The following is a 15,471-nucleotide window of genomic DNA, read 5'->3' as shown; positions in this document are numbered from 1 at the left end:
TGAATTAAGAGGGATTAGGAGGTGTAGCCTTATGGGAGTAGCTGTGGCCTTGTTGGAGGCTGTATGTCACTGGGGGTGGACTGGGGTTTCAAAAGCTCAGTCTTGGCCCAGTGTCTTTCTTTTCCCGCTACTTTAGGATTCTCCAGCATCACGTCTGCTTGTGTGCTAGCATGCTTCCTGCCATGACAATATGGACTAAACCTCTAAAACTATAAGCCAACCCCAACCAAGTGCTTTCCTTTATAGGACTTGCTGTGGTCATGGTGTCTCTTCACGGCAATAGGACATAGGCTAAGACAGAAGTTAGTACCAGGAGTGGGTTATTCCTGTGACCGGACTGACCATGAATCTTGTTGACAGAATGTGGACTTTGAGATTTTGGGTTAGGAAACCAGTCAAATTCTTTAAGTGAGGTTTAGTGGGCCGTGCTAGTAAGAGTGTGACAGACAGTGGTGCTGAGAGCAAGCAGATTGTGATGGCCTGGTTCAAGAGGCTTCAGAGGGGAAGAATGGTAGTAAGTGGCCTGGAGACCTTTCTTGTGATATTCTGGCAAAGAATGTGGCTGCTTTTCTCCCTTGTCCAAAACATCTACCTGATACTGTTTGAAGACTTTTGGATTACTGGCCTTGGCAGAGGAGATTTCAAGACAGCCTAGTATTGACTGCATTGCTTGGTTATTAGTGGCTACTCTTATTCTGACCTTTAATGAAAAGGAACAGGTGAGCAAGGGAAAACGCACGACATACAGTGTGAGGAGAAGGAGCATCGGGAAGTGTAATGGAGCTGCGTTCAGTGCTCAAGAAGGCAAAAAGTTTAAAGGAAAGCTTGGTGCCAAATGCAATAAAGGGAGTGGTGACCCCTTTATCAGGACAAGACCCCACCTAGCTACGCTTCCAATTCATGAAAAGAAATTAGAGAAAAACTTAAGTAGTGAAGGAGAACATGGAAAATAGAAAACAGACGAAAATGTCTTTGAATGAGGGGCCGAGTTCCAGCCCCAGAAAGCAGAACTTGACAGCTTTGGTGCCATGGTTCTGACTTTAGAGTCAAAGATACAAGAAAGGGGCAATGGGATGTCCCTCCAAGGCTAAGGAAAGTGGCCGAGGCCAGGCGTGAGGCTACTGTGTGCAGCTGTGAAAGTGAAGGCTGTATTATCTTGGCAAATCCAATATGCTGGAGATGCCAGCGTCATGGGATACCTGCCAAGGAAAGCTACAGACCATGTGTGGAACAAACCCAAGAAAGAGGAGTGGCTGCAGTCACCAAAGCTGAGAGGAGCTGGAGACAGAAGGGCACTTGGCCATCAGATGGGGAGATGCAGTTTGGAGTTTGCCCAGCTGGTTTTTGTCATGGTTTGGTCCAGTGTTTCCTCACTATACTCTCTTCCCTATGTCCTGCTTTGGTCCAGTGTTTCCTCACTGTACTCTCTTCCCTACATTTTGGATCAGTAATGTATATTCCATACCATTGCATGTTGGGAATACATGATCTGCTTTTTTATTTTGATTTTATAGGGAATTACAGGTATGAGATTGCCGGGAGTCCCAGAAGAGACTTTGGAATTTTAAACAGTTTTGGGAATTTAGAGACTTTTGAAGTTGGGCTGAATGCATTTTTTTTTTTTTGCATTATGATATGGATACAAGCCAAGAGGGCCAGGGAATGCAATGTGGAGATTTAGATAAGAATGGCCCCCAGAAACTCATATATTTGAATGTTTGGTCATCAGGGACTGGCACTACTTGAGAGGGATTAGGAGATGTGGCTTTGTTGGAGTAGGTGTGGCCTTATTGGAGGAAGTGTGTCACTGGGGTCTACTTTGAGGTTTCAAAAGCTCGGGTCAGGCTAGTGTCTCTCTTTTTCTGCTTCCTTCAGGTCTGGATATAGAACTCTCAGCTACTTCTCCAGCACCATGTCTGCCTGCATGCCGCCATGCTTCCTGCCATGATGATAACGGACCGAACCTCTGAAACAGTCAGCCGGCCACAATTAAATGCTTTCCGTTCTAAGAGTCGCCGAGGCCATGGTGACTGAGATGAACAGTCACAGAAAAAGACACCTGCCCTTCGAGCTCGTGATGATTTTCCTGATGTCTCTGGTAGATGTGAATGGTGGAGTGTGAGGGGCAGATTGGTAGCTACACCCCTCCTGACATTTTTCTTTTAAAAATTATGTGTAAATGTGTGGGTCTGCGCATGTGAGTGCAATGCCTACATAGGCCAGCAGAGGGCGTGGGACCTCTTGGAGCTGGAGTTACAGGTGTCGTGAGCTCCTACATGGATGCTAGAAATGGAGCTCAGATCCTGTGGGAGAGCAGGATGTACACGTACCATCTCAGCCATCTCTCCAAAACCCTAAAACTTTTTAAATTTAATTATTTAAAAAAATTTAATATAATTAAAATAATTTAATGAATTAATTAATTTTCAAGACAGGATTTCTCTGTGCAGCCCTGGCTGTCCTGGATCTAGCTCTGTACACCATACTGGCCTCAAACTCACAGCAATCCACCTGCCTCTGCATCCTAAGTGCTAGGATTAAAGGTGTGTGTCACCACTGCCCGCCTCCCCGCCCCCCCCAAAAAAAAACTGCTTAATCTTTAAAACTTCTCAATAATTTAAATACTATGGGTTCCCTGGAAACTATCCACAAAGACAGAATGCATCTGCTAAAGAAATTTCTACTGAGTGACCTTCTGGAAAGTGGTAGGGAGACTTCACCCTGGAAGGACAGCGGCGTCAGTAGCCTATGCTGTACAGGGCCGTGAATTTTAGAGAGTCCTGGAATGATTTTCATTCCCTTTCCTAGTCTTCTGGATGTTGCTGCAGGGTTTTGAGCCCTACATAGTTTATGGGGGAGGGAATCTCAGGAATATTTAAGGAGGTCTGCTACCAGGCCCTGCTAGGCTCTGCTTGCAAACGGTGTCAGCCTGCTTGCTCATCTGTGCTAAGACTTCTGGCATCTTCTGAGGCCCCATCCTGCTACACCCCTGCTCTGAGCGGGCAGCTGCACGATTGCTTTAGCACCTTTGTTCATCGTCATTGCTCCCCTCACTCCTGTTCTCCTCCTCTGATATATGCTCTGCTACCAGGTCCCCAAGGACTGTGATTAGTGCTTCCCACGGTGCACGGGGTGGGCCCCAGGCACCCCCAAGCTGGGGTCTCCTCAGGCTTCCCAGGCTTCCCTGTTTCTTCTGATCCCCAGGGAGCTAGCTAGCAAGAGTCCTTTGATGGTGTCATTCAAGGCATGCCCCCTGTCATCACACTCCAGGACAGCAGAGGAGAGGAGCTGGGGTGGGGGTGGGGTGCAGCACTACCAAACACCCCAAACTCCAGCTCACAAATAACCCATGCATGTTTATATGCAGATGCTATGTCCCAAACACACACCTCACCACTCAGCCCCTCGGCTGCGCAAAGTCGGACGGTTTCCTTCCAAACGTGGTTGGAAGTCATAAAGTTCCAGATTTTAGGTTGGATCTATTGTAGGATAATCTTTCTTCTTCACTGTAAAGATGTGTCTCTACCAAGGCACCATCTGATTGGTTTAGTAATGAGCTGAACAGCCAATAGCTAGGTAGGAGAAAATAGGCGGCACTTTCAAGAAGAGATGGGAACTCTATCTACATTCTGACATGTGGTAACAAGCTATAGATTATTATTATAAATGGGTTAGTTTAAGCTATAAGAGCTAGTTGGGAACAAGCCTAAGCTAAGGCCAAGCTTTCATACTTAATAAAAAGTCTCTGTGTTGGGGGAGGCTGCTCATTCATTTGCTGGCCACCCAGATTCCTGAAATAATTGCACAGAAACTACATTATTTAAATCACTGCTTGACCAATCACTCAGGCTTATTGCTAGCTAGCTCCTATATCTTTGGTTAACCCATTTCTATTAATCTGTGTATCGCCACGTGACTGTGGCTTACCAGCAAGGTTCCAGTATGTCTGTCTCCAGTGGGGCTCCATGGTGTCTCCTTGACTCTGCCTACTCTCTCTATATATGTATCTCTTCCAGCCTGGCTATATTCTGTTATGCCATTGGCTGAAAGCAGCTTCTTTATTCATTAACCAATAAAAGCATCATATATACAGAAGGACTTCCCACACCGTCTCTGTGTTATTATTTGAAAGCTGGCTGTTCAAAGAAAGACTGACTACATGGGTCTGTGATCCATTTTCCATAACCTTTTTGAGTGGTTGCAGGTGTGTTTGAGGATTCATTCCTGTGTGTTTACCCAAGGACAGATTTGTTATTAGCCAGCTCAGAGGGTGCCAGGATGTCTGTGCCCATTTATTACTGCAATGCCCATGCACCTCTGCAATATTCATGCATCCCTGTAATACCCATGCATTCATGCCATGCCCATGCATGCCTGTGATTCCCATGAATCCCTGCAATGCCCATGCAGTTATGCAGTATCCATGAACCCCATGCAATGCCCATGAATCCCTGCAAGGCACATGCATTCCTTCCATATCCATGCATGCCTGTGCTGCCCATGCACCCCTGCAATTCCCATACATCCCTGTCATGCCCTTGCATGCCTGTGATACCCATGCATCCCTGCCATGCCCTTGCACGCCTGTGATACCCATGCATCCCTGCCATGGCCTTGCATGCCTGTGATACCCATGCATCCCTGCCATGCCCATGCATCCCTGCCATGCCCTTGCATGCCTGTGATACCCATGCATCCCTGAAATGCTCATGCATCCCTGTCAGGCCCATGCATGCCTATGATACCCATGCATCCCTGCAATGCCCATGCATCCCTGCCATGCCCTTGCATGCCTGTGATACCTATGCATCCCTGAAATGCTCATGCATCCCTGTCAGGCCCATACATGCCTGTGATACCCATGCACCTCTACAATACCCATGCTCCCCTGCAATGCCCAGCACCATTTGTCTTCTGAGGAGGCCTGTGATGAGTAGTCTAAGAAGCTGAGAGAAAAATCCCCAAATTAGCATTATTCTTAACTAGATTCCTACTTAGTCTTAATTGAAGTTAATGCATTCTGCACCCTCCTTTGTTTTTCAATTGCCTTCTGCAGATTAAATCAATTTACTTGTTCAAATTAAACCCTAAGATATTAGAACACATTAAACCACTTACAAGAGTTTTTATTTCAAACTCTGCTGCTAGAAAAAATCTCAGTTTTTTGTTTGTTTTTTTTTTTTTAAACAAAAGTTAGTCACCCTTCTTTCTATTCTGGAGTACAATGGAGCATTCCAGAAGTCATGTTCAAATAAGCCTTAGAATGTAGATGTTACAGACAGCAGGACCACCATGAGCTTGGTGAGCTGTGGGAAGCGAGGCTGTTCAGGACCTTCCTTTGCCTCCTTGACTTATGATTGTTAATAGATAAATTTGTGCATGGCTATGTCTTGCTGATGGTTACAATTTTGTACATCAGATTATTTATAAAACTCTCTGAGAAGCCATGGATGATGGTCATTATTGTACGAAGAGTCCATTTCTTTTAAACAATTCAGAGTTCAGAAATGGGACGTAGCTCAGATGGCAGCATGCCTCTCATGCCCAAGGCTCTGGGTTTGATTCCCAGCACCACATAATCCAGGCCTGGTGGTGCACACTGTAAACCCACCACCTGGGAGTGGGCGGAGGAGGATCGAAAGTTCAAAGTCATTTTCAGCTACATAGAGACTTCAAGGCCAGCTTAGGCTCTATAAGAACCTGTTTTGTTTTGTTTGTTTTTAAAAGCAAATAAAAACTAAACCAAAATAAAAATTTAAAGCTGTAAGTACACATCGCAATATGTGCTATACAGGCTGAATGTGTGGCTGGTATGTGCATAAGAAATTTGTTTATCTGAGAACCTGTCTGTTACCACAAGCCATCAAAAGGCTGTAAGCACCAAATGAATAGACCAGAGCCACGGAGCCTGAGACAGAGACCAGAGGGCTGTACCCAGGGGAGTTAGATCTTACATGGGTATGTTCCCAGGAGAGTGGTTCAGATGGAATGATGGGTAACGGGAAGGATAGTGTCTAGCCTCAGGACCAAAGCAGTGTCAGGGACCCTGGGCAGGTGTGACAGGACAAGTAGCTGGGAGACTGGAAAATACTGAGAGGCCTGGAGGTGCATGGGCCGTGTCTCCCTGCAGAGGACCATGATGATACACTCAGTATCTTCACATGCCCAAAATGGGGAAACTGCCAAGTAAACTGTAACCTGCCATTGGTCACAGGCAGTATCCTCATTTCAGAGATCATGGAATGTGGAAAGAAGATGCATGGGTGGTATCCAGGAGAACCTGGCTCTTGTGCCATAGTACCAGTGCCATGGCAGGATGCTGCCCACCCCGGGTGTGTGTGTGTGTGTGTGTGCGCGCGCGCGCGTGTGTGTGTGTGCGTGTATGTGCGTGTGCGCGTGCGTGTGTGTGCGTGTGTGTGTGCGTGTGTGCGTGTGTGTGTGCGTGTGTGTGTGCGTGTGTGTGCGTGTGTGTGTGCGCGTGTGTGTGTGCGCGCGCGCACGCGTGTGCAAGCTTGCATGGGAGAAGGGAGGCGAGAGAGACAGACAGACACTCACTCATGTCGTACCTCTGAAGATGCTCCAGTCCTGTTGCAAGCCTTCTGTGGTGAGCAGCAAAGGCCCCCCGGGCTGCAGAGAACTGAGGCTTGCTGACAATCACACGGTCAGCAGGTTAACCAGCTTCCACCTGATTTCAGGCCCACTGGCATTTTGACAGTATTACTTAGGAGACTCTGAGAGGAAATCTCTCAGCTGATTGCTGGTGACTAGCCCTTAAAAACAGCGAGAATAGGGCTGGAGAGATGGCTCATGGGTGAAGAGCACTGGCTGCTCTTCCAGAGGACACAGGTTCAATTCCCAGCACCCACAGGGCAGCTTGCAACTTCTGTAAAGCCCTGTTCCAGGGGATCTGATAACCCTCACACAGACATACATACATGCAGGCAAAACGGCAATGTACATAAAATACAAATAAATTATTTAAAAAACAGTGATAATAATTCACGGTTCTAAGTTAGTAAGTTCTGAGGTAACTTGTTACACAGCTGTAGATAACCTGTGCCCTTGTGACCCACATATGGGTATCTTAGCTGGGTAAATGTCAATCAAATGCATGTAAGTTAGAGCCTCCTTGGAGATCCAGTGCTTTGGAAGTGAGCGTAGGAGATCACACTGGGACTTGGTGTGGGCAGCGTGGTTGGGGATGGAGATGGTTTACAGAAATTAGGGCACAGGAGGCCAAATGTGACGTCAGCAGCTGAGCAGCGTCTGTCTACACGGTCCCTATGCTGCACAGGACAAAGACAGTAGGGTATGTGACAGAGCTAGACTCTCAAGGGTGTGGGCCAGCGTGCACTTCCAGTTCTAAGCAGGCGGTGGGCCCCAGAGCCTGCCAGACACCAAGATCAGTTAGCTCTACGGACAAACAGCAGGTGGCTATAGTGATTTGGAGCCCAGGGATTAGGAAGCCATAATAGTGTTGAGGAACCAGGGATATCCAATCTTCTGATCATGACATGGCATTGTCGTCCACAAATGTGTTGTTTGCGTTGATGGCTCTCCTGAGATTGGAAACACGTCTATCCTTAGCCTCACCGTGGCCTGTAATGCAAGCTTGAGTAGAATCATGAAAGACGTGGCTCTGCCAGGTACGGACATCATTTGACAGAGCAGAACGTGCCCTGTCTTCTGGCTGCTCTAGCTCGGGTCAGCAGAGCCTAACCTCACCACACCTAGGGTCTGCCTCATCTCATTTCTTCCCATCAGCACTGGTCTCCTATAGGAGTGTCTGTCTGGGCTGGTGCGATGGGGCCTGAGATGAGTTAGGAGAGATGGAGGGAAGGACGGGCGAGGACGTGAGGAAGAAGTCTGAGCCTCTGCCAGAGCACCGAGCAGCTTCAGATCCTACCCTCTAGTTGGGAAAGCAAAGCCTTTGCTCTCTGTCTTCTTGAAGGAAGGAAGGAGCTCCAGGTCCTCCTGCTGGGGTGGAGTCACTCATCTGGAGTGGAGGAAGTGTAAATTACCACTTGGCTTGTCGGAAAAGATTCTCATGGAGGTACTTTTGTTCCCCTTTTGAGAAAGGGATTTGTGTTTTCACCTGAACTAAACTATCTCGTGGATGTGTGTGTGCGTGAAGAGCAGAGGTCGGCCCGGGGGTTGTTCCTCAGGCGCCACCTACCTTGGATCTCACCCAAAAGGCTAGACTGTCTGACTAGCAAGCCCCAGGGATCCTTGTGCCTCTGTCTCCCCAGGCTGCCAGCACTACTGTGCCCAGCTCTTCCGTGTGGGTCCTGGGTTTCCAAACTCAGGACCTCATGCATATGAAGCAAACCCCACTGAGCCAGCTTCAAAAAATAGATATATTTTTACACCTGAGTTGGAGAGAAAGGAATCCCTGCTTGATTTAGTTCATGTTATAAGTATATCCCTGGGAGCTGGCAGGCGAGCGCTCTATTTTTATGAGGCTGAAGGTGGGGTGTGAAGGATGTGAGCTGTGTATTCCGGGTTGTTTGTTCCTCGTCCTGCACCTGTCGGCCACTGATTGACAGAGACGAGTCACCTTTACCTGGACCCTCCCAGTTTTAGGTGGAGGAGACCTCCCACTCCCAGTGGATCTGCCGTCCACATCCTCTCCCCAGGACTTGAGAGAGCCACACAAGTAGACTGCAGCATTTCACACCACTGGAGAAGAAAGCCAAGCCTCTGGGGCGTATGGCCATAACATGATTGACATGCCTGCTTTCAAGATGAATAGCTGAGTGCTATTTACCAACCTGCTTGTTTTATGGATCTCATTTCTTCCCTTTACGTCTTGCAAAAACAGGCCCTGCAGGGTTCTCTTCCAGGCATTATGACAACTCAGTGACCCAGGTCATTCTTCCTGCTGAAAATGCTTCAGGGAGCCGGCAAGACACCAAGAAGCACACAGGGGAAAGTCAAGGGCAAGTGGGACTGGGGGAAGTGAGCAGTCAGCTTACAGCCTGGGGAACAGGCCAAGTCACTGAGCCCTGGTTCTCACTACCCCAGAGTTCTGGTTATAAAACAAAGTTTATCCAGTAATGATACATCCTGGGTATGGATTGTAGGTGTGTCGGGGATAGCACTGAGGGATGTCCCGAGAGGTAAGGCATGGGGCAGCCACGTTAACTGGCTGGAAGACTCTAGGCACTCTAGGGAACCTGCCCCAGAGCAAGTATGGCCTGGAGATATACCCAGTGCTCACCACTGCACCCCAGGACGGCAGGGAAAATAGCACAGCTCCTCGGCATGCATCAAAAGGCAAACCCACCTGCATCGAGCCGGAACCATAGGCCAGTCCTTGTATACAGACTCAAATGGGTGAGACAAGGGTGAACGGTTAATCTTAATGACACTAGACTAGAGATGCCAGCATCTGTGCCCGCACCCCCCCACCCAGCCAAAGTAAGGATAGATCCCTCTAGGAAAGAGTATGCCTTGACTCTAGACATTGGTTTCCTCCAGTAAACTTGCTAGGCAGACAATTCGTTCACAGGCTGATATAATACAAGTTACCGAAAACTTTTTTTTTTGAGACAGGTTTTCTTTGTGTAATAGTCCTGGAACTCACTCTATAGACCGGGCTGGCCTTAAACTCACTGAGATCTGTCTGCCTCTGCCTCCTGAGTGCTGGGATTAATTGCATGCACCACCGTGGCCTGGCTCCAGAAACATTTTTGATATCATGAGTGAGAAATAACAGAAACAGCAAACAGCAGAGAAGGTCTTGAGAGGGTCTTTGATGTTGGAATTAGACATATAGTTAAACTATTTTATGTTAAAAGGTTGAGGAATTTGACTGACCAAAGAGATCTGAAAAAGATGAAGTGGAACGTGTAAAAATAAAGTAATACATCTTACAAATGGTATAGCTGGTTTCGTGGCCTGTTTTAGACATTACTAAAGAGAGAATTGATAGAGAAGAAGATAGCTCTTATATAAAGTCTTGCACAAAAGAAAAAAGTAGGACCTTGAAAGCAAAGGTACGCGGTAAGGAAAGCATAAAGAACAGCTAACGTGGGAGCAAAGGGCAGGATTTGGTGGAAGAGTCCTTGTTTATTAGCATGTGTGAGACCCAGTTTCCCACACCTTCACCCAAAGAAAGAGCGTGTAACAATGGTTAAACAAGACTTTAGGAGAGAGAAGAGATGAGAGGCAGAGACACAGTTGAGGAGACAATGGCTGGCATTCTAGAACTTTCAAGATGCAAATCTACATATGCAAAGTCCCCCAAATAGACTCAAATACAGACCAGTAAAGACCTCAAAAAGTGTGAAAGAGTGTTAGGGCTTCAAAGGAGCAAGGTTATGTCTTGGCAGGGCTGAGGGCGCATGCCTCCGGGCTCGCCTAACCTGGGCAAGTGCTGGTGTTGGCACCCCAGCAGTGAAGACAGGTTTTTCAGTAACGACAATAGCAGCTATGCATAACAAAATACTTTCAGATGAGCTAAGAAAAAAAATGACTCATTTAAAACCCCACCTGGGCTTTTTAAAAAGTGTGACATTGTGATTCATAATAAGAAACAGATATTTTGGTCTTTGTCACCAGATCCTGGAACAATACTTCTAAAATCTTTGTAATTCTTTGAGCTATCAGGGTGCCAGGAGTATCCTTTGTCCTTGTACTTGGTCCTAGGAAGGGGGCCGGGCACAACAAAACCACAGGTGAGTGGAGGCAGATCTGATACAGAACGCATTTGTGGGTGAGACTGGCCTTCTGGGCCACTCTCCTAGGCTCTTCGCTCAACTGTAGATGGTGCAGCTAACACTCTCCAGCACCTTTTGGTGGGAGCCTAGGCAAACTTCTCACCTTACTAGACCTGGACGGAGGTGGGTGGTTTTTGGACTTCCCACAGGGCAGGGAACCCTGATTGCTCTTTGGGCTGACGAGGGAGGGGGACTTGATCGGGGGAGGGGGAGGGAAATGGGAGGCGGTGGCGGGGAGGAGGCAGAAATCTTTAATAAATAAATAAATTAAAAAAAATAAAAATAAAAAAAGAAAATGTTGCATTTAACACTACTCAGTATCTTTAATAAGAAGTTTTCAACAGCTCCACTTTCTGTTTATATGCATCCCATTCCCTGCCCTCACCCTTCTGACAGAGGACACCACATTAGATTTTAAACCCAGGCAGTCCCTGGCAAGCTGGGTACCCCTGCTATGTCTGTTACAGCTCTCACCTCCACTTACCGCCCTTCTCCAAATCACAGTGTGGAATGACAGGTGTCTGCAAAGCACAGATGGATACAAGCCTACAATGCAGTGATTGAGACACATGGACAGGATGTATTAGGGTACAAAGGAGCCTATACACAAATTTCTAAAATTAACTCTGTCATCTGGGTTTGGAGCCATACATCTGTAATCCCAGCCCCTAGGAAGTAGAGGCAGGAGGATCAGGAGTTCAGAGTCATCCTTGGCTACCTGGTGAGTTTGAATCTACCCTGGGCTACTTGAGACCCTCTCTCCAAACAAATTAGAATTGCGAATCATGTAAATTATTAATTTCATAGGGAGATTTGGAAGTAGAGCTTGTCTGCTGTGAAGAGACACCGTGACCAAGGCAACTTATAAAAGAAAGCAGTTAGAGTCCATGAACATCAGCGCAGGAGCATGGCAATAGTCAGACAGGCATGGTGCTGAGAGTTCACATCTAATCTGCAAGCAGGAAGTGGGGAAGAAAAGGGCCAACTGGACAAGAGACAACCGTGTGGGCTTTTGAAATCTCAAAGCCTATCCTTAGTAACACACCTACTCTAACAACGCCACACCTCCTTATCTTCTCAGACAGTTCCACCGACAGGGGACCGAACACTCAAATGTGTGAGTCTATGGGGGTCGTTCTCACTCAAACTCCCACAGTACTAAAAAATGATATCTGCTAGCATAAGTTGATTTTTTAAAAAATCATTGAGAAGTTTGAAATACACCCAAAAGTCTTTTAGCCCCTTAACTGCTGTGGGTAGGATGTGGTTTACCTCCCACAGAAGGACATCTACTCAAAACATGTGGAGGTGGTGGGAACCATTACGAGGCAGAACTTAGCCAAAGGTGACTGAGTGGTGGGGACGCTGTTCTCAGAGGGACTCGTGCTGGTGTTGCAACGTGAGCAGGGGGCTGTGAAGGCGTGGGTCTGGCCCCCAGTCTCTCCGACCTCTCGTGTTTGCATTGAAGACGTGGGTCTGGCCCCCAGTCTCTCTGACCTCTCGTGTTTGCATGTGAAGACGTGGGTCTGGCCCCCAGTCTCTCCGACTTCTCTTCATGTTGCATGTGATCTCTCTTTCAGAAAGAAGCTCCTACCATGACACCTCACTGTGACCTTGTCACGGTGCCCTCTCCAGAGGCTGAGCAGATGGGGCTGCCCCATCTTGAACATTAGAGAGCAGCCTATTATTTTCCTAACAGTGAGGTTAGCCTCCACATTGTCTTTATTTTAAAATCTCCAGCTTCAGGTCTTGTGTTACAGTAACACAAAGTAGATTAATTCACTGCCTCACCCACCTTCAGCTCCAAGAGAGACCCTCTGTTATTAGCTAGCAAGTGAAGATTTTTAAAAAGATTCATTTTTAAATTTTTATTTGCATGTGTTTATATTATCTGTGTCCAATGTGAGTACGTGCCGTGTGTGCAGTTGCCGGTGGAGGCCAGATGAGGGCAGCATATCTCTGGAAGCTGGAGTGGCAGGTGATTGTGAGCCTCCCTGTGTGAGTGTTAGGAACCCTGATCAGGTTTTCTAAAAGAGCAGCCCATACTCCTAACTGCTGAGCCATCTCCCCAGGGTCCACTAAACGTGCTCCAGATGCCACATTCTGGCATCATTTCTGAAGGTTTTAAGGTCACATAGATCCGAAGGGCGTTAAGCTGTATTTAGTGTGATCTCGAGAGTGCTTGTGACCGTGGAGGGTAGTGAGAGGGAACTGCTCCCTCGTCTCTTCCCCGGCAGACTCCAGGCAGCCTTCATGGGTCAAGCCAAAACTCCTGCGGCTCTGGAAGTGAAGTTTTTAAGTCATCTGCGTGCCCTTGGGTGAAAGGCGAGTTATAAATAGCTTCATTACATAGGCAAATTGTGTAATTGGCACAATATGTAAATGACTAGAGGGCGGTTTCAGAGTGAGGAGCCCTGTTACACAACCCTGTGAATGGGGGCCGGTGAGGTCTCAAGGTCTGCCTAGAAGGGAGGTACCTGGGCCATGAACCTGTTTGTCCGTCTCTTCAGAAACTGAAAGCCCCTCGGGACAACACTTTTACTGCCCTGTGCCAATTTCAGACTCAGGACTCAGGAATTGTAATGAGGTCTAAAAATGTTGAAACAAAATGATCTTAGCCGACAATTTTATTAGTAATTGAATCTACAGGAGTACAGGAGTTGTATTATAAAAAGCGGGAAGGATGCTGGGGGCAGGGGACGTGGCATAGTACAGGCCTAGAACCCACCAGCGAGAGACTAGGGGTGTGGAACAATAGTAGAGCAGGTGGGTAGTATTTGTAAGACCCCATGTCCCACCCACAGCGCTGCAGAAAAGGGTGGGGAGGCGTGCTGGAGAGATGGGTCAGTGTTAAGACTGCTGTCTTTATTGCTTATCTGTAATTCTTTTTTTGACCAGGACTGCTTCTTAAAATGCTAAGCTAGGTCTAAGGCTGCTTTACCTATTGGCCCCACCCAGTCCAACATGGCAGAGGCATGTTCACCGCCTCTGCGAGCTGTGCACACCACCCCAGTTCCAGGTATACAGCAGGTCTATGTCACACCATTAAGCAGTTTGTAACACGCTGTTCACAAGCCCCATTTAAGTGCTAGACCTCCTGAAAGAGCCAGAGATGTTTGTGTAGTTAGCACGAACCAGGAGTCTTCTTAAAGGAGCCATGCAGTTTTTGCTGCCAACGCTGAGTCAGGAAGACCTCTCTTAAACTAGCTGCCAGCAGAGTCCATCCGAAAAAACAAAAAAAATTGCTGGCTACAAAGAAGCTGTGCTACACACACACACACACACACACACACACACACACACACACCTGAGAGACAGGGCTGGAGAAATGGTTCATCCATTAAGAGCACTGGCTGCTCTTCCAGACAACCCAAGCTCTATTTCCAGCTCCCACATGGTGGAATACCCAGTTCTGGGTATTCAACATCCTCTTCTGGCCTCTGTGGGCACCAGACATGCACATGGAGCACAGACATACATGCAGGCAGAACACCCACACCCATAAAATAAAGCAACTTCAAGTACCTTTTGTAGAAAAGACAATTCAAGGTTCTGAATATTGTTAGTGGCCTTCCAAAAACAACCACCATTTATTCTTTATTTATAATATTTGTTTGGGGCACTGAAGATTGGACCCCCAGCCTCACTTGTACTGTGCTCTGCCACTGAGCCACCCCCAGCTCAGGGTGAAGTCTCACTTCCCACAGTGGCTGGAGCAGATGGTGCTGTCGTGGGGGCAGAGTTGATTGGAAGCCAAGCATTTTCAGCCCTGTGTGGGAAGGCTTATACGATCAGTTTGTCTGCCCTTCTGTCAAACACTCTTTGGGTCCCAAACCTGGGGGTCCATTGGGCCTTCTGTCCTTGGAGGGTCTTAGCATTTCCCCCTCTCTGAGGAACAATGTAACTCTTTCCACATCTCAGCTTCTTGCTGCTTTTCCTTTTGGCTTCTCGACCTTCTAGGTGCAGTACTGGCCTTGCCAGATGGCCTCTGAGAAGGGCGGTGCCAAATGCCATCTCACACAGTGTGGCTCTGTAGTCCTCAAAGCAGAGGCCAAGGGACATCAAGTGACGCTCTCCCTTCGTTCCTGCTGCTGTGTAAAGACGCCCTGAACAAAAGCGTCTTGGAAGAGCAGGCCATCCATCATTGGAGGACGTCAAGGCAAGAGCTCTGGCAGCTAGTCCCAGCAGGTCCACAGTCAAGAGCAGAGGTGCACAAATCCATCCTCGTTTGCTTACTTACTGCCTATGTGCAGCTAGCTTTCTTCATTCCTAGACACTGTAGAGCCTAGTCAAGAAACCGTGCCTTCCACGGTCAGGATGCAAGGGTGGGTCTTCTCGTCTCAATTATCAGTCAAGTTCCCCATAGACATGCCTGTAGGCCAACACAATCTAGGTAATTCCTCAGTTAAGTCTGTCTTCCTAGGTAATTCTAGGCTGTGTCAAGCTGATAGTTAAGGCTAACAGCAATCTGGGGTCTTGTTATTGTATGGTTTTGGACCTAGTAAGTCGGCAAGGGAGTGAAATGCTGAATTTCTGACAGTTTTGGCAGAGCTGATGAAATGGCCTGTAGCTCTTTGAGTGGCAAGTGTCCAAGTCACTGTAGCTTTTGCTGTTTGTGCCACACAACCCACCGTTAAAAACAAACAAACAAACACAACACAATGACCTGGCTGGCGCAGGCAAGGAGCAGCACCCTCCACCGAGCCTGCCGCTTTGTAGGGCTGCAGAAGTGGGCCTGTGAGAACCCTGA

This window comes from Microtus pennsylvanicus, chromosome 6, assembly GCF_037038515.1.
Source record: "Microtus pennsylvanicus isolate mMicPen1 chromosome 6, mMicPen1.hap1, whole genome shotgun sequence".
In the NCBI taxonomy this organism is placed as follows: domain Eukaryota; kingdom Metazoa; phylum Chordata; class Mammalia; order Rodentia; family Cricetidae; genus Microtus; species Microtus pennsylvanicus.
This window is presented reverse-complemented; position numbering follows the sequence as displayed.